This window comes from Lonchura striata, chromosome 4 (genome assembly GCF_046129695.1).
Source record: "Lonchura striata isolate bLonStr1 chromosome 4, bLonStr1.mat, whole genome shotgun sequence".
Taxonomy (NCBI): Eukaryota; Metazoa; Chordata; class Aves; order Passeriformes; family Estrildidae; genus Lonchura; species Lonchura striata.
Window position 1 is genome coordinate 39007519 of NC_134606.1, and position 27266 is coordinate 39034784.

At 39.1% G+C, this 27266-nt stretch overlaps 1 protein-coding gene across 1 annotated transcript in view; it reads left to right on the forward strand.

Annotated features, from left to right (window-relative positions):
• Nucleotides 1–4117: 4117 nt before the first annotated feature.
• The window catches only part of MARCHF1 (membrane associated ring-CH-type finger 1), a 224109-nt gene continuing 200960 nt past the window's right edge, over nt 4118–27266 (forward strand). Inside the window, exon 1 of the mRNA XM_021542285.2 lies at nt 4118–4214. The gene's annotated coding sequence lies outside the window, so the exon portion shown is untranslated. The remainder of the gene's footprint in view (nt 4215–27266) is intronic.

Below are 27266 nucleotides of genomic sequence, written 5' to 3' on the forward strand. Positions count from 1 at the left end.
ATGAATGATCAGTAATCAAGGTCAAAGTGAGAAACCAGAGTTATGCCTTAATATTATCATCCAGGTAATTGGACATTCCCTGTTAACATGGTGAGTTCAGGCAATGGGCAATATGCTTTGCTGTTGGTGGATGTGTAGCAGGAAACATGACATGAATTTGGTAGAATATTCAATTTGGCAGAGTTTTTACTTAGAGGAGGGGAAAAGAGCAAGGAAAGCAGCTTCTGTCTTTCCCCTGTAGAACCTCTATAGCCATTCTTTGTGATGTGCAATAGCTCTACCTTTCTGCCTTCTCTCATGAATATATGTAAACTTATGCTTTAAAGACCTAGCAGCATGGCAAACAGCAGGCTAGGGCGCAATCCAGTCAAGCTGGAATAGGTGCCTGGCTTCTAGCATGAGGGTTTTTGGTTTAACAGACACCTTTTTCGTGGTCTTGGGGATATGTATTTCTAGCACTGTTTCACCGTGCTTAGCTTTTATTCAAAGTCAAGTAAGACCTTCAACGTGAACAAATGACATTTTTTTAATTTAATCTTGAAGAAAATCTTCAGTGCAAAAGTAATTACAATGGAAACAAGACTTCATTTTTCTAAAAGCAAATTTCTAAATTTTTCTAAAAATTAAAAAGTAATGAAAACAATGATGTTGCAAAGTTGCAGTATATTCACTAAATGTCAGGATGACTTTCTCTCTTTTTATCTGTTATCTCTGTGACTAACATGTTTGTCCAATCTAAATGTTAAACTTCAATTCCTTTTTCTGTCTGAGGGAATTAAAAGTTGTATTTCCTCATTTTAGCCTAACTACCGGGGTGTGGCCAGTTCTGAGAAAGCATCCGCTTACTCCTCATTTTGAGATGTTCTCCTGGAAAGTAGACGTGGTTACCAAGATAGCTGTTTTCAACATAGTGAAGCAAGAATAAATGGAAATCAAGAGGAGTCTAAATCTTTGCCTGTGGGGTAACTGCTTCACTCTTTGTGTTTTGCAGCTGGCTTGAGTTGGTGTTGCCATATCTGCTGGAGGGTTTCCCCTTCATTTTCTCTCCTCTGGACTGAGCTGAGGCCCTGCTACTCTTGTGAGGACATGAGTGATTGCTGACAGCTGGAGAAGGGGGTATGTATATAAATTTATAGAACATCCAGATTTGTTGTCAGTCTGATAAGTAAACTGATCTTGCACACCACATCTATCATATATTTATTAATGCTGGGAGACTTGGGAATACGTGAAAGAAAAGTCACTTTTGGTAAGCACGTCTTACCGAGGTGTGAACTGGCAGTGTACCACATTCTGTGAGTATGGCAACAGCTCTCACCATGATGTTTGTTATTTTCGCACCACGGAGTTTGTTATTTTTTAATAGAAGAATGGTTGTGTTGCTGTCTTTCATTTCATGAATCAAGCCTGCAAAATCTGACTCAAGTTTATTACTACTTGTGGGAAAGCTAATGTCATATTGTTATGTAAATCTGAATTTTATTTCAAAAATTATAATTAACTACTCATTAACTTTTCCTACTTCAATTCCCTAAGTGTATATTTTGCCTTAAATAATGTGCATGCCATGATTTTTGCTTTCTTTTGCTTACCATGTCCTCCTAGAAACATAGAAAATGTTTGTAAATACAATATTAATTTTTGACATTTGAAAAGATTAAACCAGAAAAGTTTACTCTTGTATTAAAATTCTGTGGTTCTGAACTCATAGGACTGCTTTCAGGACCTTCTTCAGCACAAATTTTTCCTTAGCTTGAACATCCCTTTACTGGCTGCAAATAGATAGCATATTGATTTCCGAGGAAAAAATTCTAGGTATGATAAACAAAGAACTCAGACACATTTGGTCATAATAAATTGCTCTGGTGTGTGGTCTTGGTTGTGTTAGCCATATGGAATCACAGCATCTGTAGTTACAGATTTGTTAATGTGCTTAAGATGTGAAGGAATCTAAAAATTTTGCTAGAGAAAGCTCCAGCACCAGAAACAAGTATTTCTAGTGGTGTTAAGTGATACAGGAGCAGGAATTGTAACTTGCCTTTCCAACTGACAGACTGATGCTCTGCTCTCCCGAGGCATTCACTCTGAAGAAATTGCTCTGCAATGGCAAACTGAACTCATCTTTTTATATTAACTTCTCTGAATTAATTGCCTCCTATGCATCTTCTCTTTGGTGAATATATTTTTTCATTAACTGTTTTCATTACTGTTCAAATGTTAGCCTGCCCCTTGGTTTTTAGTTGGTAGCGGCATTATTATCCACTCAGTATCAATTATCTGTGTAAGTTTAAGTTGTTTTTTGTCTTTTAAATTTTGTGTTTCACTGGACTTATGAGATCAGTAGCCTTTACTAGACTCTGGTGATTAATCTGCTTAGGCAGAGCAATGAGCAAAGGTTTCAAACTACTGCTCCTGCCTGGGACTTCAGGATTCTAGGTGGCTGGAAGGAGAGTCTTCATTCCTGCATGTGTCTTACTGATCCAGTTTTTTTGAAAAATCATTCTGCACATAACAAGAAACAACACCCAAATACTTTCTTTAGAAGGGAGGAAGGGATGTAATTTTGAGGTGGTGAGCAGTCATGAAAGTGTGTTAAGATGGTGAGGCAAAACGGCAGTAACTGAGGCTGCTGTACCTCCATTTTCAATTTTATTTTCAGGATGAAGAAATTGCTGTTAGAAGCATGAATAGGTGAAATCTCAATAAGAAAAAAAAAATGAAAAGGCAAGATAAAAATTGCAACGAGTGAATGTACCTGTGTATAGCTGAGAATTAAGTGAATTTTTAAACTAGTGCCAGAAGGTGAGAGAATGTTGAGCAGCTTTTTTTCCTTTTAATTATTTATCAGAAAATGAGAAGACATACATAACAAGCAGATATAACTTTAGAAAACCTCTCACGTTTTGATCTACAGGTCATACATCATGACCCAGAAAAAAAGTAGTTTAATCTGCTTGAGTGAGCTCCACAATACAGAGGTACCTGCTTAATGTTTTGATCATGATAAAGGTGATGCTTGTTTAGACACTTGCCCTTATGGAAAGATTTGATGGTTTTCAATCTTTTCAGTGGACCTGTCTGGAAAAGCCTGAGGCTTGTACTACCACTCCCTCCACACTGCAGCTCAGGCTGAGGTTTTCTTTAATTTCAAGACGTGTCGATTGAGTATAACTAGTAACAAAAAAAAAAAAAAAAAAAAAGCTGTGTGTCCTTTTTCTGCTCTTTCTCTCTTAAGACATTCAAGCATTATTTAACTCAACCTGGAATGTTTATTCTGGTGATGAAGCCTGTATCAAGATAGGTAAATATCCAGATGTATCGTGGAAATGTGGTCTATGCTGATTGTTCCATTTTGTTTTATTTTGACAATCCCTCTCTGGAACGCTGCCTCAGCACCTTAGTTTGTTAAGCTGTGTAAGACATTCGAATTCAGTCTTATTTTCAAACGTGAAAAGAGAATCGGGGCACAGTGCGGATTCCTAGCGATGGAGATCCATGTTGTCCTGTGCCCCCTCCCGTCCCCCGCCCCGCTCTCCGTGCTGAACTAAAGGCTGAGAGATGCCATTTCTGCAGAGCCCTCCGAGGGGAAGCGGAGAATCCGGGAGACCACTCCGCTTTTTAATGCGGACAGAAACAAACATGCAAATAATCCCCCTGCCTCCCTTTGCCCGGGGATTCAAGGCACCGTTTCCATACTGGCAGCGCACTGATTTTCAAGGCACAGCAGAGAGCGGGGCCGGGGCCGAACGCCCCACAGAGTCGCACCGACACCCCTCAGTGCCACACTGCCACCCGGCTCGCTGTGTCACCCCTCAGTGTCACCCCGACACCCCTCAGTGCCACACTGCCACCCGGCTCGCTGTGTCACCCCGACACCCCTCAGTGTCACACTGCCACCCGGCTCGCTCTGTCACCCCGACACCCCTCAGTGCCACACTGCCACCCGGCTCGCTCTGTCACCCCGACACCCCTCAGTGCCACACTGCCACCCGGCTCGCTGTGTCACCCCCTCAGTGTCACCCCGACACGGCACCGCGAGGGCGCCGCGGCCGCTGCCCGCGCGGGGGGCGGGCCGGGTGACGTCATGGGGCGTGGCGGGGCGTGGCGCGGCGGCGGTGCCGCGCCGGGCGGGCGCGGGATGGGGCGGGGGGCGCGGCCGGACCCGCCGGCCCGGCAGCCGGCTCCGTGCGGCACCCGGGCTCGCCCGGACACCGGTGAGAGCGGGGGGGTGGCTCGGCGCCTGACGGGTCCCGGCGGGGACGGGTGCTGCCTTTTAAAATTTTTTTTTAATTCCTTTTTTTTTTCGGTGGGGAGGAGTGCGGATTTGGTTTGGTTGTTCGGTTGGCTGGTTTGTTGATTTTTTGGGTGTTCTTCTTGTGTTGGGGTTTTTCGCGGGAGAAGCGCATCAGGGCACCCGCGCGGGCTGGCGCTGCCGCCGCCGTCCCCCGGCCGGTGCCGGTGCGGGCGCCAGGTGAAGGTTCCCGTCAGCTCCGTCGGGCTGGCGCTTGGACAGCGGCGGCCGCGGCTGACCGCGGTCTCTGCCGGGCGATTTCACACCCTCCTGCACTTGGCACCACCCTAAATGCAGCTTTAGCGATCAGGGATTTCCGAGTTAAGTGTGGCATGTCGCGGCAAGAGGGAACCCAGGTTAGAAAACCCCGGCGTGGGAGCGCAGGCGGACTTGGTCTTTGTTTGTAATCATGTTTTAAGTAATTTCTTGTTTAGTTGATGCTCTGTGTGTGGGAAGGTGGATAGAAGCACTAGTCCTTACAAAACGAGACAGTAGAAGCTGTGGGAATGCGAACGAAGTTGTTCATGTTCCCACTGCTGTCGGCGTGTTTTGCTGAGACTACCTGGACAAGGTTCCTCTAAATCTGGCAGTTCTCACTTTTCCTCTATCCATGCATTTTGTCCAGACTTCTTGAGAGCACAAGCGTCAAATGCCTTCTCTCACTTCTTCCCCGTCTTATTCTTTCTTGTATTTGCAAGTTGTGGCCAGGAACGAATTGAAGGAAACACAATCTTATGCTTTAATGTAATTTAAATCGTCTTCATTGCCTAGCAGAAAGGTAATGAACTGCGTCGTGTTTCTCTTTCTCAGTTTGAAATACTGCAAAGTTCATTTATCTTAGTGTGTATGGAGATGTGTAAATCTGATAGTTATTGTGTGTTTTCTTAAATCCCTCTGACAGTGCATGGACTGAAGTAAGTAGACAAACTGATGTACTACCTGAGAGAATGAGCTTATCTTGCAAAGCATTTCCTTTTTAATACTGATCAGCTACTATGTACCCTGCCACAGTACTTCATTAAAAAGTTGGGAGCTAATTAGCTGTTTCTTACAGCTAGAGTTCCCGATTTTAATTAGAGTTCCTGTCTTTCAGTTTAAACTGATTAAAGCAATGCCAAAGCCATTCTGGTTATTTTCAATGTTTGTTTAAAAAAAAAGGGAAAAAATGAGTAATTTTAAGCTCTTTGTACTTCATGTTGAAAAACAAACACTTCTGTTTGGGGTTCTGTCCCTGATTCGCTAGGGTGTGGGGGATGAGACGATTATGTTTCTCTTATGTTAGAGCGAGGAAGTAAACTGACTAATGACAGTGAAACTCACATGTTTGTTGTTCAAGGCACTGAAACTCACGTTTGTTGTTCAAGGGTCATTGGGTTCAATAGGAAAATCACAATTTGAGAAGGAAAACTCGAATGTGTTAACTAACAAAGATGTGGATAAAGTGGATAAACTGTGAACACTCAGGTGGATTTTGCAGTGCTCCAACCATTTACAGGGCTCTGTTTGGCGATTCGTGTAATGGTGAAAACTCTGCTGCTGTCTAATATTATTGACCAAAAGTCTCATTCAAACTTACATAAAGCTGTCATGGTGGTTAAATATCATCCTCCATTATGTCCTCTATTAATCTCATGTGTATACTTCAGACTTCATTCTCCTGAGGAACAGTTACTTGCATTAGACTTAAAAAAAAAGGGGGGCAATCTATGGCTCATACATGGCTACACAGCTATATTTTAGACAACATATTAAAACCCTGTTAGGGGTTTGAGACATTTGCAAATTGGTAATTCCTGAGGGAGTTGTTATACTGATAAGACTTCCAGTGTCTTTATTCTGAGTATTTCACAGCACTCTTGACACTCTTTATGGGAAGAGTTTAATGTTTGTTGTACACTGCTAAGCCCTTGTGACAAGATTTAGGAATTAGTGCTTTAAAGTGCAAAAAATGGAATTCTGGAAAATGCAAAGCTAAATGAATGACACCCTTTTAGATCACACGTGTTTGCAGTGCTTGAAACTCTCCTGTAGACTGACAGCTGACCTTGATTTTAACTCTATGAACTTGTTTGCTTTCAGTATTTGACCAAGTCAGCACTGTGATAATACTCATATTATGGCAGAAAGTTCTCTTGTCTTTTCTGACATTTAAAGGATATTGCTGTTAGTATTATTTCATAGGAATTGAATTCTATGCAAAAAAACTTCTTTGCAAAACCTTTGGTTATTATGAATGGGATTCCATATGTCCAATTTCATAAATCGCAAGAGTGAAATTTAGCAGCAATTTCTAATTGGAGTATAAAATAATAATAATACAATTAGCTATCATGAAGTGGTTACAAAGAGTTATTTGGCAGTGGTTTGGATAAAGCATAAGCAAAACTGATTGGGGTATGGGGAGGGCTTCCCACCTTGCCACCCGTACAAAAGACAAAGGATCCAAATACAACTTTTATACTGTGTGCTAATACATATTCATCAGTAGTTCCCATAAATCTCCTCCCATTTTTGATTCTTGAAATCTACATCACTCAATGGGAGCACGTTGCATGCTCCCATTGTTGCTATGGGGTCTTCTGGTCTCTTTAGGGGTCTTCTTGGAGGAAGGCTGAAGGTCTTCCTCGCTGTCCTCTGAATGACGTGGCAGGTTGTGCATGCACATTGAGCTTGATGCATTATATTCCAATTGAGCCTTATTATTTCATAGGTAAGACCACAATTTTAAGTTCCATATCTGGAGTGGTCCCAATTTTATTCATATTCAAGGTCGATCCTGCTCTGGGAGTTGTCTTCCAACTTCAGTTGATTTTGGTTTGGGAGTCAGTTCCTGGCTTCCTCCATTCCCAAGGCCGAATCCAACTCCTGCATCCTGCTTTCCACGTGTATTCTTGAAGAAACCCATCTGCTTCGTAACACTAATCACATATACTTTTCCAATTATTTTCCTAAATTATTGATAATAGTACAGCTTATTCAGCACAAATCACCTCCATTTATCACAGTGTTAACTGGTCATCACTAGATACTTACATTCAAGGTGCAGATATGCCTTGCATCTGCATCATACCATCAGGTATGCTGCCATTGAAACCTATGTAGTCAAATCTCTAAGTAATTGTGGCTAATTTTTCTATACTATGATTTTCTATATGTTTGCTAACTACCGGGCTCATGAACTAATATGGTGCCAGAATGGATAATGAGGTAAACCATCATCTGTGTTTTTATATTTGATGTGAGATGTTGATATGTGGCTGCTGCAGTTTTAATAGTCTCAGAATAACTGTCTGACTTAGACAACTGGCTTTTCTCTTGTGGGAGAAGCAAGTTTACATACTAGGAATACCTGTGTGCAAAAATTAAAGCATTTAATAGATATTTAGAAGACCATACTGGCTAGACAGTTGTCCATAGGATCTAAGAGCAAAATGCAACGAACATATATTGTTACATGAAAGTATGAAATCATGGAATGATTTGGGTAGGAAGGGATCTTATGGATCATCTAGTTTAAAACCCTCTGCTGTGGTGGGGGACATAATGGGAATTGGTAGTGTCTCTTTAGTCTGTGGAGTCTTACTAGAATGGTCCAGCTAGGAGTAGATGCATCTGCTGGTAGTCTTTTCCCAAGCCGTATGCATCTCCTTGTAATTTTGGTCCTCTTCTTCTTTTTCAGTTCTGTCTGGTTTCTGCTGCCAGTGCCATGCTGCTGCCAGATGCCTGTTTGCTGTTTTTGCTACCTGTTTGCATTGCTGCCTTACCCCTTCTATTTTTTTCAGTTTTGATTTTGTTTGGAGTGTTTTTGTATGTATGCAATACATTTCTTAATCCAGTAGATGTGCTAGTTGTCCCCTGCCCATGGCATGGGATTGGAACTAGAGGATCTATGTCTCTTCCATCCTAACTCATTATATGATTCAGTGTAGCATACAAGACAATGAAATTATATGCTTTGACTTGAAAAAAAAGTTAGGATCTGTAAAGAGAAACATCTTGTTATATGAAATTAAATCCAGAATAGTCTCATCATCTTAATAGCAGTGCAAATTCAAATAATGACTTAATAGAGGAACTTAAACCTTTAATGTGATGAGAATAACCTTGTTAATTATCAGGGTTAATGAGGTGCATTTCTTTGAAGAGAACGGAGCGATCACAGTCCAGAAAAAAAGATCTCTCTTCTGCTGGGTAGTATTTTTCCAATTCATTGGTAATTGAAAAGGGGATTTTGTTCCAGGCAAGTGTGTGATATTACAGCAATTTATATCAGATTCTCCAGGAAAGAGGGATAAACACCTATTTAAAAAGTAGACTTAATGATACAGTTAAAGCAATAATGAGTAGTAAGTGAACTTTGTTTTCTGTGCCATTTTGGTGGTTCAATGCCTAACCCCCCCCTCCCACCCCCAAATTCACTGGCAACCAGGCATGCATTGAAACTTAAATCTTATAGATTAGAGTTTCATGATGTAGAAATAGTAGGGAGTTTGATAATACCGCATTATTCAGTGTAATTTCGCTGCTCCTTTGGGTATTTCCATATGGCTTATAACTTTTATTCTATGGAATGATTTTTGGGATGCAGAGGCACTAAAGGTGCTTTGGGTGATTGTACTGCCACAGTGCTGTCCTGTTGGTTTTAGGGCAGTTTTAGGACAAGTGTACAAGATAGGTTTTGTACTGTATTGTGAGAGGGTTTCACAGTGCCGAGCTGTGGATGGCTGTAAATTTAATTTTAGACTAGATGATTATTAAGAAACAAAGTTTCTAATTTTGCAGTGAAGATGATAATATATTTATGGCTCTTTTATAATCTTATAAAATGAATGTTTTTTCATGAGGAGTGGGTTTTCAAGGTTTTAAAAGCTTTTCTAGTACCTTGTGTTTAGGAGGAGTTCTAATGTTCCTGCCTGGATTTTGCCCCATTAAGTTTGCTTGTCCATTCTACAGTTGCTCACCAGCAACTGAAATCCAAGTTTGGTCCATTTGTACCTCCAAGTTGACTTTCAGGTAGACAAAATTAAATGTCAAACGTGGTTTCTGCAAGTATGTTGTATTCAATTTGATTGTATCAAAATAATGGGCAGTGTACTTCAAAAACTACTCTAGAACACTGAGAAGTTTAATTACTTCTAAGCTATTTAGCAAGAGAGTGTCCCAGTCTGAAAACCAGAGGCTTGTTTTTGCAATTTGGAATGATACTTGTCCTTGCCTGTTTATCTTCATTGCAAAATGAAGCTCTTTAAACAAGGTAATGGTCACTGACTGATTTCCTGTAAGGATTTTTGTTTTTCTTATAGGAACAGTTTCTCTATTTTTTCACATATTTAGAAGTATTACAAGTAACTGCTCCCTTGTATTACGTTATTTTTTTAATTTCACATTGTGTTACACAGCTCTAGGGAGGGACCTGCTGGAGAAGGGAAATGGCACCAAGTTCTTCAAGAACTTGTAGAAATGTAATAATTGTGGCATTGTATAGTTAGGTCTGCCAGTGAGGAGATGCAGGGGGCAGCTTCTGTGCCTGTCAGAGTTGTTTTGGTTATGCTGGGTCATTGAGTGAAAATGTTTTTGACGTCAGTAGTTTACTAATACAAATTTTTCAGGTTCTGCCTGTTAGCTCTCTAAAGCAGAGAAGCCATTCCAAACAAAAGCACAATGAGGGGAGACCAGGCCATCTTTGCTGTCATGGGATGAAATTCCTTAGGCTTCATGGAGTGTAGTTTATGCTGTGATGGCTTTATGACTGTGGGTCTCATAGAAGATAGGTTTCTCTCTCCTTTCCCCAAGGTTGTCTTCTCTGAACTCTTTTCCAGATGGGAAAAAAAAAGTACCAATGATGTTAAAGAACAAAGGGACTTGTTTAGCATGGAGGAGAAGTTCAAAGTAGAAGCCAATTATTAATACATTGCTTCGGAAGTTAAACTGATACAACATGAACCAAGTTAAATAAGGGAAAAAAATTTGGCATGAGATAAAGCAGTAACAAAGTAGGGACTATCATAAGATTTCTAGCCAGTGGGGAAGTGAACTTTTGGAGCTATTTTCTGCCAGGACAGGGGTGTGCATGGGTTACATGCTTTCTAAAACTTCCTCAATATAGGAAGCAGAGTGAGGGTCAGGCATTGAGACCAGTGACAGGACCTGAAGGAATGGCTTACAGCTGTGTCAGGGGAGGTTTAGCTTGGATATTAGAAGATTTTTTCTCCCAGATGGTGGTTGGACACAGTGGTTGGGAATAGGCTTCCTAGAAAAGCAGTCACAGCACCAAGCCTGCCAGGGCTCTTAGGCACATGGTGTGACTCTTGGGGTGTCCTATGCAGAGACTGAGTCATAGAATATCCTGAGTTGGAAGGGACACATAGGGATCATCAAGTCCAATTTCTATGTGGTCAAAGCTTTGTTTGATGTAAGACATTGTAGGACTTAAGTGCAAAGAAAGGAGACTGGGAGAATAACATGAAATGCAGAATTAATCCTGGTGTATTGCTGGCAACTGTGAGTTGGTGCCTTTTTCTGTAGCAAAAGGACATGGGTTGAACTTCGGATCTCTGATTTTTGGGATTGGCTGAGTACAAAGGGAGCCATTGACTGGAGTAAGGAAATAAGGAAAAACACTTGCTCAGAGTTAGGCTGAAGGGTGAAAGTTCTACATACTAGCACAAAGCAGTGTGTAACAGAATGAAATCTAATCATGCTTCCCTGGTCTTGGGTCATCATCAGAAAGGGATGATTATAGTTCCCAAGGGAGGACCTTGTGCTTCAACATTTCTAGAATGTGAAACTGGCATCAGTCCTTGCAGTGCAATCTGTGAATGCAGGCACATTGCTCTCTTGGCCTGTGGTGAAAAATGTGCTGCTGTACCTACCTGCTGCTGTAGCCTCAGAGGGTCTGTGCTGCTTCTTTGGAGAGAAACCTAAAGCATGGCTTCTGAGTGCTGACTTCAAAAGATGTCCACTATCTCCTCACAGTGGTATGATCTCTTTAAAATCTGTCTGCCAAGTACAGCCAAGCACAGGTCAGGCAATGCTACTAAGTTGTTTCTCTGGTGAGTACTAATAATTTCAGTGTCTTGTAGAAAATTTATTTATGTAATGAGAGTATCAAATTGTCCTTGTCTATGCTGGCTGTCTGTGTGGGTAAATGGCCATTAAATAGCCAGCTGATGGGTATGGGTTTTTGTGGAGACAGATGCTTTTCCATGAAGTTGGTAAACATAACTCTCTAGAGGATTGAAAATGTTTACTGTGAAATTTCCTTGTTTGTGTAGTACCTCCTTAAAAATCAAATAGTGACATCAGTGCCTTTGGTTAGTGGAAGTCCTAAGAGATGGTATGAGGTGTTGGCTGGAAGATGACATACCTGCAAAAAGGCCAAATTAATGCCACCTCCACATGCTTCTCAAATGCTGCTCTTCACAGCCAGTGGGATGCAGTATTCTGTGGAGCTGGGAGGAAGGGACTGACTGTCCACTGGAGGCAAAATGCATAAAAAAGATAAAACCTCTTTGATAAAATCTTGCTAGAGTGAAGAACTGAATTCAACTCGGCAATTTTATAAGGATATGCTGAAGTTGGTAAGATGGGCACCTTATGGTAGAGCAAAGCCTGAGAAATTAAATTCGATCATTTTCTGTACTGAAACCTCTCAGAGGGAAGAAGGAAACAGGATACAGATAAACTTTTAAGTGTTTTCTTGTATGGTTCTTACTTTGTGAGTAACTTTTTTTCCTTTTTTTTGTGCCTTTTGAGCAGCATTTGTAGTAATAGTCTGCTGATTCTATTCTGTTCTCCTGTGAAAAAATTCGAATGCAAACCTTGTTCAGTCTGTAAGTGTTTGAAAATAGCTGTGTTTTATTTAACTATGAACAAGAGGACTTCAAATAAATGTGTTTTGCTTTGAAAGAGTGGAAGGCAATGTTACAAAGAAGGAGTTTTGGCAAGCGGAAAGAATGCTGAAGTGACAGAATGTGAAAGGGGCAGATTTTATTTCTACTGAAAGGGTGGTTGAGAAATTTAAAGACGAAGAGTAAAAAAAAAATTGTGGAGGGGAAGACAGAGGTAAGGTTTTTGGAAATGGAGAAAGATCTAAGCAAGCTAAAGGAAAACAAGCTGCTAAAATCTGTGATGGTATGGGGTAGAAGTGAAAAGGAGGAAAGAAAATATTTATGATAAGAGAAGATTGATATAAGTGGGTGAAATGGCCAGAGTGGAAAAAGGAATAGAATTGAGATATGAATGAAGGATGATGATCACTGTGTGTGGATCAGGAAAAGAAAAATTTGTTTTAAACATGTGCTGTGTTAAAATTTTCCAAACCCTTTTCTTCCCTTGTTCTAAGGGAAAATGTCGGGCCGGTTGTGCAGGCTGAGAATGGTGACACTCCCAGTTCCAGGCAGAGCAATCCTCCCAGTCACTGCCACAGTGAATGTGCTCCCACGCCCGCTCCAGGTGCTGCCCTGCAGACAGGTGTTCCCACGCCCCGCTCAGCCTGGCACTTGCAGTCACTCGCCCCAATCTCTCTGGTGGTTGGCAGTCACAAGTTGCTGCACTCAGACTCCTGTGCATGCATGCAGAATGAGCAGAGCCACTCACCCAGAAGAGAGCTGGAAAGGGTTTAATAAGCATATAGGACACACTGAGCCGATCAGGGCAGTGCACAACCCGGCAGTTGAACCAACCACCAAAACATTTGCATGCAATTGCCCCTTTTAATCCACTTACCCTCCTCTTGTTCTTTCCCAAATCCTGTAAATCCATTCTTGCATTTGGTTTTCCCTATCAAGGTCTTACAGCAAGTCCTGTGCAATCCTCAAATGCTCTTCCCTTACATCCCATAGTACATCTCACATCTGTGAGCACTTGTGATGGGTTCAAAACTGAACAGTGACTGAGGTCCTCCTTGGGATAGCCCTGAGAAGAGTCTGGATGGGGCCTCTGGATGTGTCTCTGCCTTTTTCCATGCTTTTCTGTCCCCTAATTTGTGTCATTCTGCAGCCCTGTGGTCCTCTGGCCTCACAGAGAGAACCCCTTAATGGACTGATTGCTCTTCTAGTGAGCCTGGAAGAAGATGGGCAAAGTATAATTTGTGCTTCCTCAGTTGCCACTGTCTCTCTGTGCTCTGTAGTTGGGGTGCAAATGAGCTTTTCTCATATAGTCTTAACTATATAAAACCATCTTCATTTGCTATGGAAATTTTAAAGAATAAAATTGTGATGAAGATTCTTTGATAAATAATATGTAGGAATGAAAATTGTGTGATTGTTATAAAGTAATGCTTCTTGTCTCCTTATTTGACTTTATGCTGTGCAATGTGAAATATAATGTATGACCTGTGAAATCTACTCAAGTTAAATTTTTGTTTTAAAACTTGAAAGGGTATATTGTTCAGCTAAAGGACTAGTTTGTAGCAATAAGCTACAGCACAGGTTACAACACTACTTAAACATCTGTGAGGAATCCAGGTAATGGTAATTGTTACAAAACAAAAACTGAGGGAGTGCTTTTGATTGCCTGTAATGATGTTGTACCTAATGGAATAGAACTAATTTTTTTCCCAGAATTGCCACCAGCATTTGTGTATATGCCTTTCAGAGCTTAGATGACTTCTAAAGTCTATACTCTACTATAGTCTATAATTACTTCTTTTTAAACCACGATTAAACATATGTGTGTTCTGAAAAGCTGCCATTAAGATACACTTGAATTCATGAATGATTATGTTCATCATTGCAACTAGATTTTTCAGTGCCTTAGGACTGAAGACAGGCAGGACTGTAGTTAGGCAGCTAAATATTACCCTGGATATATGGCACAGAGAAACTGTCAAGCTGAGTTAGACCCTGCAAAGAATATTTGGGACAGGAGCACAAAGTTCATCAGAGCTGTTTCACAGAGTGGGAATGGGAAACACTAAAAGTCTAAGTTTGTCTAAAAACTTAATTGAGTGCCATGTTTTACACCATGTGAGTCCTGTTGCCTACAGGAAAAGGAATAGCAGTATGGAAATGGAAATTAACGTGCAGCTTGAATGCAGATTGGCTGTGAAGTGAGGTGTCTAGCTAATTAGCCATTAACAGGGAAGTGTGCTTTTTTCTTTAAAGGGGCAAAAACTAATCCAAGGAACTGCAGGATTATGGTTTTGACGTCAGTGTTAATCAAGTTCCTAAACTGCTTTTGTAGGAAGGGATATTTCTGTGCATAATGGTAAAAGAATATTAGAAAAAGGTATTAGGAGTTTATCAAGGAGAGTGGTATGTAAGGAAATGTGACAGATCAAAGGCCTCTTTGCCTCAGCTGTGCTTATATAGCTGTTTTCATTGCTGAACTCTAAATAAGATAAATTTTGTTTTTAAGAAACAAAATACACTGTCAACCCTTTATGACTTCTACCCTGTCATTATTTGGAAGCTTGAATTCTTTGGCAAGATGAATTTTACAGAGTAAGTACTCTGTAAATGTGTGGGGATAGTCACAAGGAAAGTATTACCTGGAATAAGACAATGCTGATAGGAGAGCAAATAACCATGTGTATAAATTGATTGTAGAAATTGGAATAAGGTTTCTAATCAAGAGAATGACCTCCCCATTGAAGGAATTTTATATCAAGCCATATCTTGCTGCATTAAAATAACGTCTAAGAAATTTATGAAGAAGGTTCAATAAAGATAATGAGATGTCTGTCAGAGCAAGAAACTGAATTCATGGAGCATGGACACTATTTTCGGGAGCACTTTCCTAAAACAATGTTCAAAAAAGTGAATGTACCAATACCATTAAAGTATATTTGACAGCAGGTGTGTGTTTCTCTCCATGGTGGTATGGAGAAAGGTTTTTCAAACAGAAACAACCAGTTGCGACAGCTATAACAAAGTGAAAACAATTTGAACATAATAGCATTTTCCCTATTCAGGTGATTTCAGCATGTAGGAATTTTAAATTGCTAAAAAAGCTAGAAAGGAGTTTTCTTGAGTAAAAGTTATGAAATAGTTGAAATGATAGTTGAGGAGTGTGATGTGATAAATTATGAATACCTTCTTTTACTCTAATCATCTATTTAAAGTAAGCTCTACTTGATATATGACATTGGTCATTGTTTCTCTTTCGCTGGTCTTTAAACTCTCTCTGTGATGTCTAACAGCCTTTTGAGTAGAAATTTTTGAAGGTTTCAGCAAGGTTAGAGAGCTGAGCTGGCGGGCAGAAGATAACTGTCAAATGCTTTTGCAAACTCACAGACTCTGATGCTTCAGTATAGGGGCCTTGAAATAAAATAAATGGATTCTTGTCCAAAGAATGATTTTCTCCCCTTCCTCAGAAGATTTATTTGCTTGTGGAAAATAGTAGACCTCAAAAACACCTGTTTTTGTGCTAGGAAGACTTAGGCTTTATTGGCTGAAGCTTCTGTAACATTTAATGGCTGGGCCAAAAGAGGATTACTCTGAAATCACAAATGTGAGTCATTCAGGCTGTGGGAGATGAGGATGTGAGCAGCCAAACTGACACTGCCTGCTGCCCAGGAGCTCTGGGAGAGAAAACTGCTTAGAAATAAAAGTCCTGAGGAAGCAAAACAAAGAGAAGAAAATTATATGGAAGGGAACAAACCTGAAGAGATGAATGCTTGAAATCTGAGAAGTGAGAGTGTGTAATGGAGAGGTAATATTCAGAGTCTATGCTAGAAAAGTGACATGCTAAAAAATGAAATAAGAATTAATCTGTAGAATGTGGTTCGGATGAGGATACTAATGAGAGAGGATGACAAGGAGCTAGTTAAAAAGAACAGGACTGCTTCTGTGATTAGAGATGTGAAGACAGACAGGTGAGTGTGCCCAACTGAAGCTAGGTTGAGGTGCTAGTGTGACAACAGTGTAGACAAAATGTCCAGTTGATTTGAGTTCTTGATCACAGGGCTAGTAACATCTTGGCACTGTACCCCACTTTGGCTATTACAGCAGATCCCAGTTACTCTGCAGGTTTCTTTGGTGTATGTGAGTATGTATTACAGCTGCATATAATACTTTTTTCCATACTTTTCTCTCCTTTTTCCACAGAACCATTGCTCAGAATTCTTATGTGCTGGGGATAAATCAGAGCTATGTGACATTTTTATCTGTGGAGCTCTAACCTAATTTTATATTGCATGCTGAATACACAATTGGGGAAGATGTTTTTTGTACTTAGGCAGCTAAATATTACCCTGGATATATGGCTTATATGGCTTATGGCTTCTTTACCCATATAGGTCCGTTTTGAAGCTGGAGCTTTTTTATTTTAGATTTTATTTATTTTTATTAATATTTTTAAATTTTTTAGATTTTATTTATTTAAGTTTGAAGATTTATATTTTTTTGTGTAATTCTCTCCTTTTCTGCCCAATCTGGAAATCAGGATCTAATCTGTAGAAGAATAGGATGATTGCTTCTGAAGCCAAAGGCCTTTTAGTCCTTGCTTGCTGTCAAGACTGTACCAGCTCTACCTGCTAGTGTCTGGAAATATTTCTGAGCCAGGTATCCTGTCTATATTTAGTAATGTTCAGTATTATTCAGGAAATGATGTTATATTACAATAAGTACCTTTTGGTTTAGCAGGTTCATGAAAGAGAATTCTGCTCTCACCTGTAATGATGTAGCCTCAGTCCTATCTTCCTACTTAAATATTGCTGGGGAGTAGTGCAAAGCTTACTCCAGTTCCCTTTCTGCTTTACTCTGTGCTGTTGTGGTCTGTGTAGGACTGCAGCTGTACGAATTTTGCTGTTATTCCCTTGGAACAGTCATCCCAGAGCTGGAAGTTTGTCTGTGCTTTACTGCTGTGTTGGCTGTGCAGTTCCATAATGGTGCTTCATGCTTTACAGGGGCTGCAATTCCTTGTGCAAGCCTCACAGTTCTTGCTGCATTACTTTCAATGCACAGAGAGAATGCAGACGCTTTACTAGAAATGGAAAACCAGATTTTTTTTTTTTTTTGCCAGATATTACTTTTCCATTTCACCTTTAGTTAAATAAGAATTGAATTGTGGAACTCTAAATTACAGCTTTTTTGCCTCACCATCTCTACAATAATACTGTTGAAGTGTAGAAAATTTGGTTATTGCAAGGCCAGTGAATTACACTCTTCTGTGCTGACAAACTGGTAAGAATTGTGACAGGCCATGTTGCTTTTTAGGCTAATAATAAGATAGTTTTTCTGTTTTATGAAGGAACAAATAAAATAAGAGACATCTGAGAACATGATCATTAAAATTCTGAGGGAAAGGTTTCCTTTCTCAATGCTAAAAAAATAAAAATGGGAATAAAAATGCTGTTCAAAGTAGAATTAATATCCTGTGTGTTATTTGCATCTTGAGATTATTTAGATCAATTACCAAGGGGGGAATGCCAGGAAATAAAACATGATGGCTTGCAAAATTGACAGAGAAAGTAGGCAAGTTCTGGTAGTGTTTAAGTAGTAGTGTTCTGGGAGAGCAGCAGTGAACCTGATGGGATCCCTCAGCTTTACAGAAATTCAAATGGAGTGACTGTTAACATCTCAACAGCTAAAAGTTGCTTATGGTTAAGACCTTTTATCTTCATTGCTTTTGCAATGCAAATTGATTAATAAGTTTTTGTGATGACAAAATATGTTATAGAAATAATTTATGGTAAGGTGTTGTGGAAAAACATATGCTGGACTTCCTTAAGCTACTTATAAAGTATTTTTTTTAGGGAAGATTTTTGAAAATAATTGAATGAGATGATAAGAAAGAGAATATAGGGATAATGTGAGCTTATTTGCCTAGGCTATGAGATGAAACAAGATGTATCTTCCCTAATCAGGTACATTTAACTTAGAATTTGTGTTCTTTTTTTCCTTTGATATTGTCTGTCCCGCCCCCCCCCCCCCCCCCCCCCAACTGCAATTATTTGCATCTCATGCATCTGTTTTCTCCCCTTGGTAGGATGATTTCTGCAGTGTGTGTTGCATAAAATATTGTTAAGTGATGCTTATTATAAGCCAGGAAACTTAATGAAATATTTACATGAACACTTTACTAACAGACATAACTTTTAAGATTTAACAGACCACCTGCTCAGCAACTGAAATAGAGCAATGCTGTTTTCAAAATCGGTTAGTTATTCATGGCCAAGGAAACATCCTGGGTAGAGCTCCCAGAAAGCTGTTTTCTCATCCTGTTAATTCTTCTAAGACTTAAAAAACCCTCAACCAAACAATCCCCAGAAAAACTTAACGAATCATAAGGCTTGCAGAGAAAAAAGAACGGAGGTAGGGAGGAGAAGAAAGAGGAACAGAAACCAGTGAAGAAAGGCGGATTTATAATTTTAACATCCAAGAGTACATTTTCTTAACACGGTCAAATATTTCAGATCTCTACCTTATTTTAATACCTGGCTACTTTAATACGTTGACCTCCTCCCTGCATTCAGAGCTCTCTGTGTGCTTTCTTAAGTCCAGAAGCTATATAATGCTCTGTTTCTGTAAGCATGACTTAATTTGTTAGTTCTTTTTCACAAGTCTGATTTGATGAAACACAGCTAGTGCTGGTTCTGGAGCAGTTGTGTGTACTTGTCTATGCAGATGTCTTTTGTGAAATGGAGAGGCATGTGATAAACTGAAATGAGCCTCAGCCATTGCTGTGATCAGAAATATCACTGGTTTAACTATTGGAATTTTTCTCCCAGCTGTAGAAATCTAGGAGGAGACAGGCATATCAAAATATTTGTGACTATATCTGTTCCAGCAAGGACTTTATCTGAGTGAAAAAGATCTATCTTTCATGTATAAAATCAGATAGCAATTAAATGCAACATTTTGCCTTGCAAGGGTGAGGGTTCCTTGTCAAACACAGTTGCTACACTTCCATTTTTGCATTTTAAATGGTTATCAAGTTTGTTCAGTCTGTGATAGTGGTATAGCCTATCGTCTGTGTTTGTGTCTAGAATGAGATGAGGTACCTGGAGTTAGAAGTCAATGCTGTCTCTGTAGCTTTCCCACAACACATATCTATTTCTTTCTAAGTTCAACTGCTCAGACAGCCAGTAAGGAGACTGCAGAGGGGCCTCAAAATCTGAATAGTCCTAAGAGTTGAATCCAAAGAATTAACTATCCAGATAGACACCCTTGACAAATTTACTGTTAAGCGGTAGGTGTGGGATTAAAAACAAACCTACAAATTATCTTCACTTATACTGGGAACTTTGGTTGTGATCATGAACATATTTTTTTTTTATCTTGGCAAAATGAAAGTAGTTGTTTGCAACTAGTCCTGGGGGTGGGGTGGGGAGGGGGAGGTGTGGTCTTTCTCATAGACAAGAAATGTAAAATAACTAAATGGTGGATCTTTTTTTTTTTTTAATGCTGAAGCAACAAAGACCATGTTTTCCATTTTTTTTTTCAATTAGGTGACTTTATCAGTACCACGTACAACAGAAATTATAGGATAGTAGGTAACAAACTGGGGCAAGGGTGTCATGCTCCATAGGAGAGTACAAGTCCCAGTCAGTGCTGTAAGTGGTTACTTGGATGAACATAGCATCCTCAGCAAACACCTACTTCAGCTTTGAGTCTGGAATAAACAGGCACAAGCACCACGCTTCTTACAGGACATGATTTGAGTGTTTCCTATCTTGACCTTTGTGACGCTAGAAAGTGAATATTCTGCCACAGCTCTCATTACTACAATGTTAAGCAGGATTTGGTTTTGACAGTGTTAAAGTTGAACTAAGTGACTGCTTATTTTTGGCATAATATTCAGAGTGTTAGAAATCAAACCATTTTTTCTGGCTTTCAGTGTGCATTTTAAGCTTAGGCTTTGTGTTTTGTCCTGTGACAAATGTTATAAGGATTGCAGAACTGCCAGGTACTGCAAATACTTGGAAATAACAGAGGCCATTTCAGGTCGCAAAACATTTGACAATTGTGGGCATATCTGCCTGGAAATATTGCTTGATTCCCATTAGGGAATGTTCTGTAACAAAAAAAAAGCCTTGAATAGTTTTATGTTTAGGTTGGAAATTGATTGATTGGCACCATACCTTGTGAAGAAGGTAATTATAAATGGTTAACTTAAAAATTTTTTGAAAGGCCTGACTAAAAGTGGTCTAATCCACTTTCTGCACATCAGCATTTATTTGCTTATGAGAGGATTTTGGAATCAATTTGATGTTCATTGAGACTTACCTACTTGTGCCTTAATTTTCTATTTAATCTTTCTCCAGTTATTTTGGCTTATAAAACATCTTCCTTCATAGAGGGTCATCTTTCCTAATTTTTTTTTAGTTTATGTACTGTATAGTAGAGAATTATTTTTGCTGAGAACTTGAGTTCTCAGTGGAAAGCATTAAGTGTGAAGCTTCTTAGCTGTTGGAATATGTGCAGCTGATAAACAGTTGTTGCACAGATGCCAAAACCATTGTCTTTATGGAAGAGGATTCTGTAGCTGCATATCTGTATTGGTATTGTGGAAAGTTCTGAGCACATGGTATCTCTCTGGTCCATAGCCAAAATCAAGACAGAGGAGGCAAATGTAGGAAGTAAAAGTATTATGAAGAAAAATTTTCCTTTATGAAGAAAAATGTAAGCTGTAAAGATACTATATGTTTATATAGTATCCATAAAGATACTATATGTTGGTATTTAATTATTCCTTGGAAACCTATCCATTTGGTACCTTGTCATTATGAAAGACTAAAACCTGTGATTTACTGGATAATGGGGAATGGTCTTTGCAGATGGATATTCAGAAAACAGAGTTTAAACCAGCCTGCGCAGGATGCCCCCAAGAATCACATAATGTACCTGAGGGTATTGTCCAGATCTTTTGATACTCATCAGCTTTTGGCTTCTTTGCTGTGATTTCCAGGAATGACAATTGTGGCTGTTTGTGATGACTTGGCTTAACTTTGTTAATCTTTTCTAGAAAGCTGTAGTAGAAATATTAGGGTTGGTATGAATGAAGTAGAAATGGTGTCTTTAACCACCAGAAACAGCAGAAGGGTTAAAAGAAAGGCCTGTGATAATGAAGATTAGCTCTTCAAAAATGCAGCTCAGAGGACACCATTGTCAGGAGTAAGATTGAGCAATGCCAAGACCAGGATGCCTGCTGTCTGAAAGAGCTGATAATTTGGCAGTGAAAACTTACTCTGTGTGCTACTACTTCTCCTACCTGCCCAACAAATTAAGGAAAACAGCCTGGCTTAAGATTTATGTTGACTGAGTTAAGTAAGGTTCTGGTGTGGAGGACCACCCCACAGTGGTTCTTAGAAGCTATGTAGGTCTGTAGTTTATTGTTGCCAGTTGACAAGAAACCTGGAAACTCCAACAGAAGAAAGGCAGTCCTCCAATAGTGAGGACTTGTTAGCTGCTGCCTCTTGTCCTTTTTTTCACATACAAGTGATCCTGGCAAAACCACTTGGACAGATTTGTCGCTTATGTGTAGGTGAGTTTGGCATTGGGAGTGAATGAAATCTCTGGAAGGGTGAGCATCAGTGGGATATTTTCAAATCAATACTTTCCCCTTTTATAAGATCTAATGTAGATTTTTGGTGCGGTAACTTTCCCTATTACCAGTTTCATGCTGACAGGAAACCACTGTCCAGCTGTAGACTGGAACAGCCTTCAATTTCATTGTCAAAGTGAAAACTGTTGGTAGCATTAGAAGGTGTTGAAGGAAGAAACATCTTCAACTAATTTACAGTTTAGAAATTCTGTATCACCAGAATGCTAAAATTTAAACCATAAATAAAGAATGGGTCAGAGGGGAAGGAAAAAGACCGGACAATGTCTATTATTAAACTTCATGTATTACTTAGACAATTTCTTTTTACTATAAATATTTTAATTTGTTTTTCACATACATATATCTCAATATTATCAATAATAGTAAATTAATAAAAAATAATTTTAATACAAGCATTTTTGAATGTGTATACAGGCTCTCTAAAGATACCAGCATCTTTTGATGTCATTAAGAAACTGTGGGAGTGCAGGAGGCAGTTTGACCTTTTTTTATCCTTGCCTATTTCAGCGCTGATGTGTGGCATTGTCACTGTTGGGTTCCCTTTTTTCTTAAAAGGTGTGTTATCACTGCTGTTACCTTCAGGGGAGATAATAAGTAGAAAATAGAGAGAACAAATAGGAGGCAGCAAGAGGAAACTATTTTTATAGAGTTCAGGCAGTTACGTCAGGTAAGTTACGTACAAGCGTGGTAAGCAAGAGGTATTTTACAAGAGTCACAACTGTGGTATTTGCTATAATTTTGGGAACTGCCTTTTCAGACTGAGAAATGCAGGCATCAAGATAAACATTTGTAGTTCTGTGCTTGAGCACACGTTGTAGTCAGTGTATGTCGGAGTGTACACAACAAACCAGTGGGAAACACTGCGTAGGGGACAGACAGGCTTAACTGCCTAGCAGATCTGTTTAGGTTATTTGTAGGATGTATTGCAGTTTACATGTTTGGTTTGGATCTTTTTTTAATGTTCAGTAGACTGTAACACAGTACTTTTTGTGCCTGGAACTATGTTGTTTTCCAGGGCCTTGTATGTAGTGTGATTAACTCCCTAGAGTGAAGGAGGGGCTGGAATTCTTGGATGTGCTACTTGATGAGAGCTATGCACACCTGTAGGGAGAGTAGAAGGAGAAACAGCGAAGTTCCTGATTACTTCCATGTGTCTCTATTGCTTTGCTAGGGAAGAACAATTACTTTTAAAACAAACCTCCAAAATTCCCTTATCTTGTTCTCTTGGAATCCTTTAAAGTAATGATGATGTTTTATTTTGGCTTTTTGAAAAAAAAATCATACTTCATTAAACTTCATGGATAACGATACTGGTTTACTCAGTGTTTAAGATTTCTTGTGCTACATGTTTATGTAGCAAACCTATGGCTTGTTCTGTGTGCTCTTTTTGAAGTTGCACAACTGGAGGCCATGCAGTAATTTCACTATAATAATACATTTTTGGATTTTATTTGGTATAGAGATGGTTTGGATTTCTTAATTTCTAAGGGGGAGTGCAGCTGAATCAATGAGCTTGGAGTAGCAAGAGAATAATGCCTTATTTCATGCTTGTAGAAGTGAAACTCTTGTCTTTAATTTGCCTGTTGAAAGAAGTGGTGTGTTAGAAACCTTGACCTTTGATTTAAACCTAGAACTAAAGTCTGCATAATGAAAAAACTGTCAGAAATGAAAGGTTATACAAATTGTGATGAATTTTTGAACTCCTCAAGAACATGTACTCTTAATTCCCTGCTGATTTGCCTAGCCAAAGCAGCATTGCTGTCACTGTTCACTGAACACCATTATACTTTTCCTCATCATCTCCATGCAAATGTAAAAAATCTAAGCAGCATATGGAAACAGTCCAGCCTAAACAAACAGTATATTTGATTCCTTAGGAAATATGTCAATTTGGGTCAAAAATGTTATCAGCCTGAATCAATTCAGTAATAGCTGACCTTGGCTATATGATTTTACTTCCCGTTTCTTAGCAACAAGAAACTTTTCTTCAGGATGATTGTTTAATATCTTAATCTGTTTTAGAAGCCTTTATACCTAAAGAGGAACAGATGGTCTAAGGAAATGTTATTTGTAGCAATCAAGATAGGGAATATCTGTGGATTCTTTTTTTTTTTTTCCTCATTGTATTGTCCTGCACTGATAATTATATAGTATTTCTTTGATGGTTGCAAAAAAAAAAAAAAAACCAAAACCCAACTTCTTTTAAGATCAAAGAATAAAGGAAGGTCTTCAGATCCTACAGGTTTCTTTATTTTTTAGGTCCATGATGCAGGAAAGCATCATGCATAAAAATATGTTTGCTCTTGCATCTGTGCATTTCTAATACAAAGTGAGAGAATTCCTATAATTATGTTCTGTAAGTGTTGAATTGTACTTGAGTGAATGAAGAAAGCTCTATCTAGAATGAGATTTTGTTCACTGGCATTTACTAACTCTCCTACTCTTAAAATCTATCATGTGAATTGGCTTCCTTTCTCCTTTTTGATAGATTCAAAAGGTTCTTTATGCTTCAGTGTAAAGAGTCTTTTTTGAAAGGTTACTTCTATGTGGTTTAGTGTTCACATAAATATAATGAATCTGTGGTTATCAAACACCATGTTAGGGCTATTAAGGGCCCAATGAAGAAATAATCTGGTTTGTTTTGCCGTGGTGTCAAATTCCTTACTTCCAAAGAAGCAGGTTGAATGCTTGTAGGAGATTGGACTATCTTGATATTTTCTACATTATTTTAAAATTGGTATAGAAGACTTGATGATGAAGTCTTTATTACAGCCACCTGTAAAGGATTGGATAACAAGACCTGTCATCTTCTAATTATTTCCCAAAGTGCTGTGTAGTACCTTTCCGTCCTTGTTCATGAAGGATCTCATGCAAATAAAAGTACCTTCCCTTACATCACTTAGTTATTGTTTTAAGAATCATCCTGTAATGATGCTCATAAATGCCTGACAATGAAGATGTGTGGATTTCTGTGTTTTTGGTTTCTCATTGAGACATTTTTGACATGCGAATTCCACTTAGAGGAAAGAGAGAGAGTTTTTAGCTGCAGAGTGGGATATGAAGTTCTCCCATCATGGAAACTCATGCCATCTTGTGCCCCTATTGTCATATTTGTATGTTTTTGTCCTAGTTGTCATCCAGATCAGTGGGAAGGGGCATGTGTTATTTGATGCTATCCTACATTGTAGTTAGGGGTGGGGAAAGGGAAAGAAAGGCATGGATTCCGGTTGGGAGCAAGCGTGATGGGTGGAGTGGTTGGGGTGGTCATGTAAGGTCAGGTTTTGGTGAGCGTGTTTTATGTGACCAGAGACTCACCTCACTGGCAGCTAAAACCTTTCTGGCCATCTTGCAACTCTGGGGTTGGAGTTGAGAACTGAAGATACAAAAAGGTAAAGATTACAAGTTGACATAAGAACAATTTACTGAAAACGAGATACGAAAATAAACAGCAGCATCAACAATACAATTAGCAAAAGTGTACAGAGAGAGGGGGATTTATATGCAAAAATAAATCACCAAAGCCTGATGTCACATGAGGTGTCCACAGCCAGGGGCACCGCACCCCATGCTTGCTCCTGGTAAAACCCTCCTTCTTCCCTTTCCCTTGCCCCTTGCAGTAATATAAGATGGCATTGAATTACAGTGTCTTGGCCATGCCTCCTCCCACTGATTTGGGCTGCCACTAGGACACTGGTGTGCTTCCTTATTTTAAGAGTTAGCCTAGAAATAGTTCTGCTTGCACCTTTTCTTTGTTGCAAGAGAAGACAATGCCATCTTTGTTTAGTTCCACTTAAGTAATGTTTTTCTGACTTCACACATTTTCACATGAAGTATTTAGGAATGAAACTGGATTGTGGAACTTAACTGTCTCTTTTTCACCTTCATAGAAAGCTCTTCCATTTTGTTGTGCATCTTTTACTGGTATTTTAATTATTTGGTTGGGCTAAATGAAATCTGGAGGTTTATATTTTGACACATTCACCCCCATCTACTCCCTTACTCCCAGATTTGGCATAAAAACTAATTTGAAAGCTGAAACAGGCTTGCTCTCTGAAAACATCCAAACTCTTTGCTTAGGAATGTTTTATGTATCCCAGTGAATCCTTCCAAGTAGTGAGTCTGTTCTAAGGCATACATCTGGATGGCATGCTTAGTCCAGAGAAGAAAGAGGTATGTTTTGAAAAATCTTTGATGGCTGCAGGGAGTCTCCTAAGAGAAGCACAAAAGAAGGCAAGACAAGTTGAAAGTTGGAAATATTTTGTTTTGCTTTTTTTCTTCTTTCTGTCATATTTCCCATTACCTTTTAAAAGGCATGATAGAAAAAGAGAAGAGAGCATGACTTCTAATATGTACCTAATCTAATCTTAAAAATAAATTTTGGTTCCTGAAATCTTTCATGGAAAATGACCGTGTGAAGCTGCCTGAATAATTGAACTGCCTGTTACATTATCTTGCTTTTCTGTGTTTTTGGCTTTCTGAGAGCTTGCTCATTAATGAGAGAAAAGGTAGTGAATCTCTAGATTCCGTTATTATATCTGACATGCAGAAATTACAGCACTTCATCTACAAAAGGTTGGTATATTTTGGTCTTTGTATAACTAGGAAGATCAGTCTAGGAAGGAAGAACTCTTCAGTCTTAACAGAGTATTGTCACAGAGCACACATGTGAAATTGGAGGGGCTGAAAAAGTAAAAATTAAAGGGTTTTTTTTTAGGGAAAAGGAGTCCCCTATTTTTTCTTTTTTTTCAGGGAAAAAAAAGCATTCCCTGTTTTTTTGGGTTTTTTTTTTTTTTTTTTTTTTTTTTTTTTTTTTCTTAGTTAAATCTGTTTATGAATGTTTTATTGTGTACTACTTAAGCACATCTGGATAGTGGAAATGGCGGAGAATGCCTGCTCATCTGTGATGCTCATTAATAGAGCTCCACATTGTTTAACCAGGTCTCAATAGTTGCTGAAGGAGTTAAGGATTTTGAGTGGCTCAAGTCACATATTAGTTGAGAATTTAATTTGATCTCTTTCATGAGCATTGCTATAACCACCTACTAATGAGATGAAGTCTGTAATTGTCTTTTTCACAGATGATTTGTTGCCAGGACAGGTGTGGTAGGGTTTGGGTTTGTTTTTTTTCCCTAATTTTTAAGTTTAAGTAGGGCAGCAAATTTGAGCCATTTTGAAAGACTTGAGAAAAAGTGTGAGTGAACTCAAGTTCTGAGCTATGTAGGAGAACAAAGTCACATCACTGAACCTGTCCAATACATTACTACTTACTCTTGCATCCATCTCTACTTGTGTGTCTTTTTCTGAGGCACAAATCTTTTATTGGCACGGGGTTGATATTTCACTGTGGCAGGTGATGTACAGGCTCTCACCTGTTGGTTCACAGAATTTTAGTTCCTTCTTTTCCTTTCCTGTTCCTCCTTTTCCTGGTCTTGCTGAGTCAATAAAGAACAACCAGAAAAGCTCA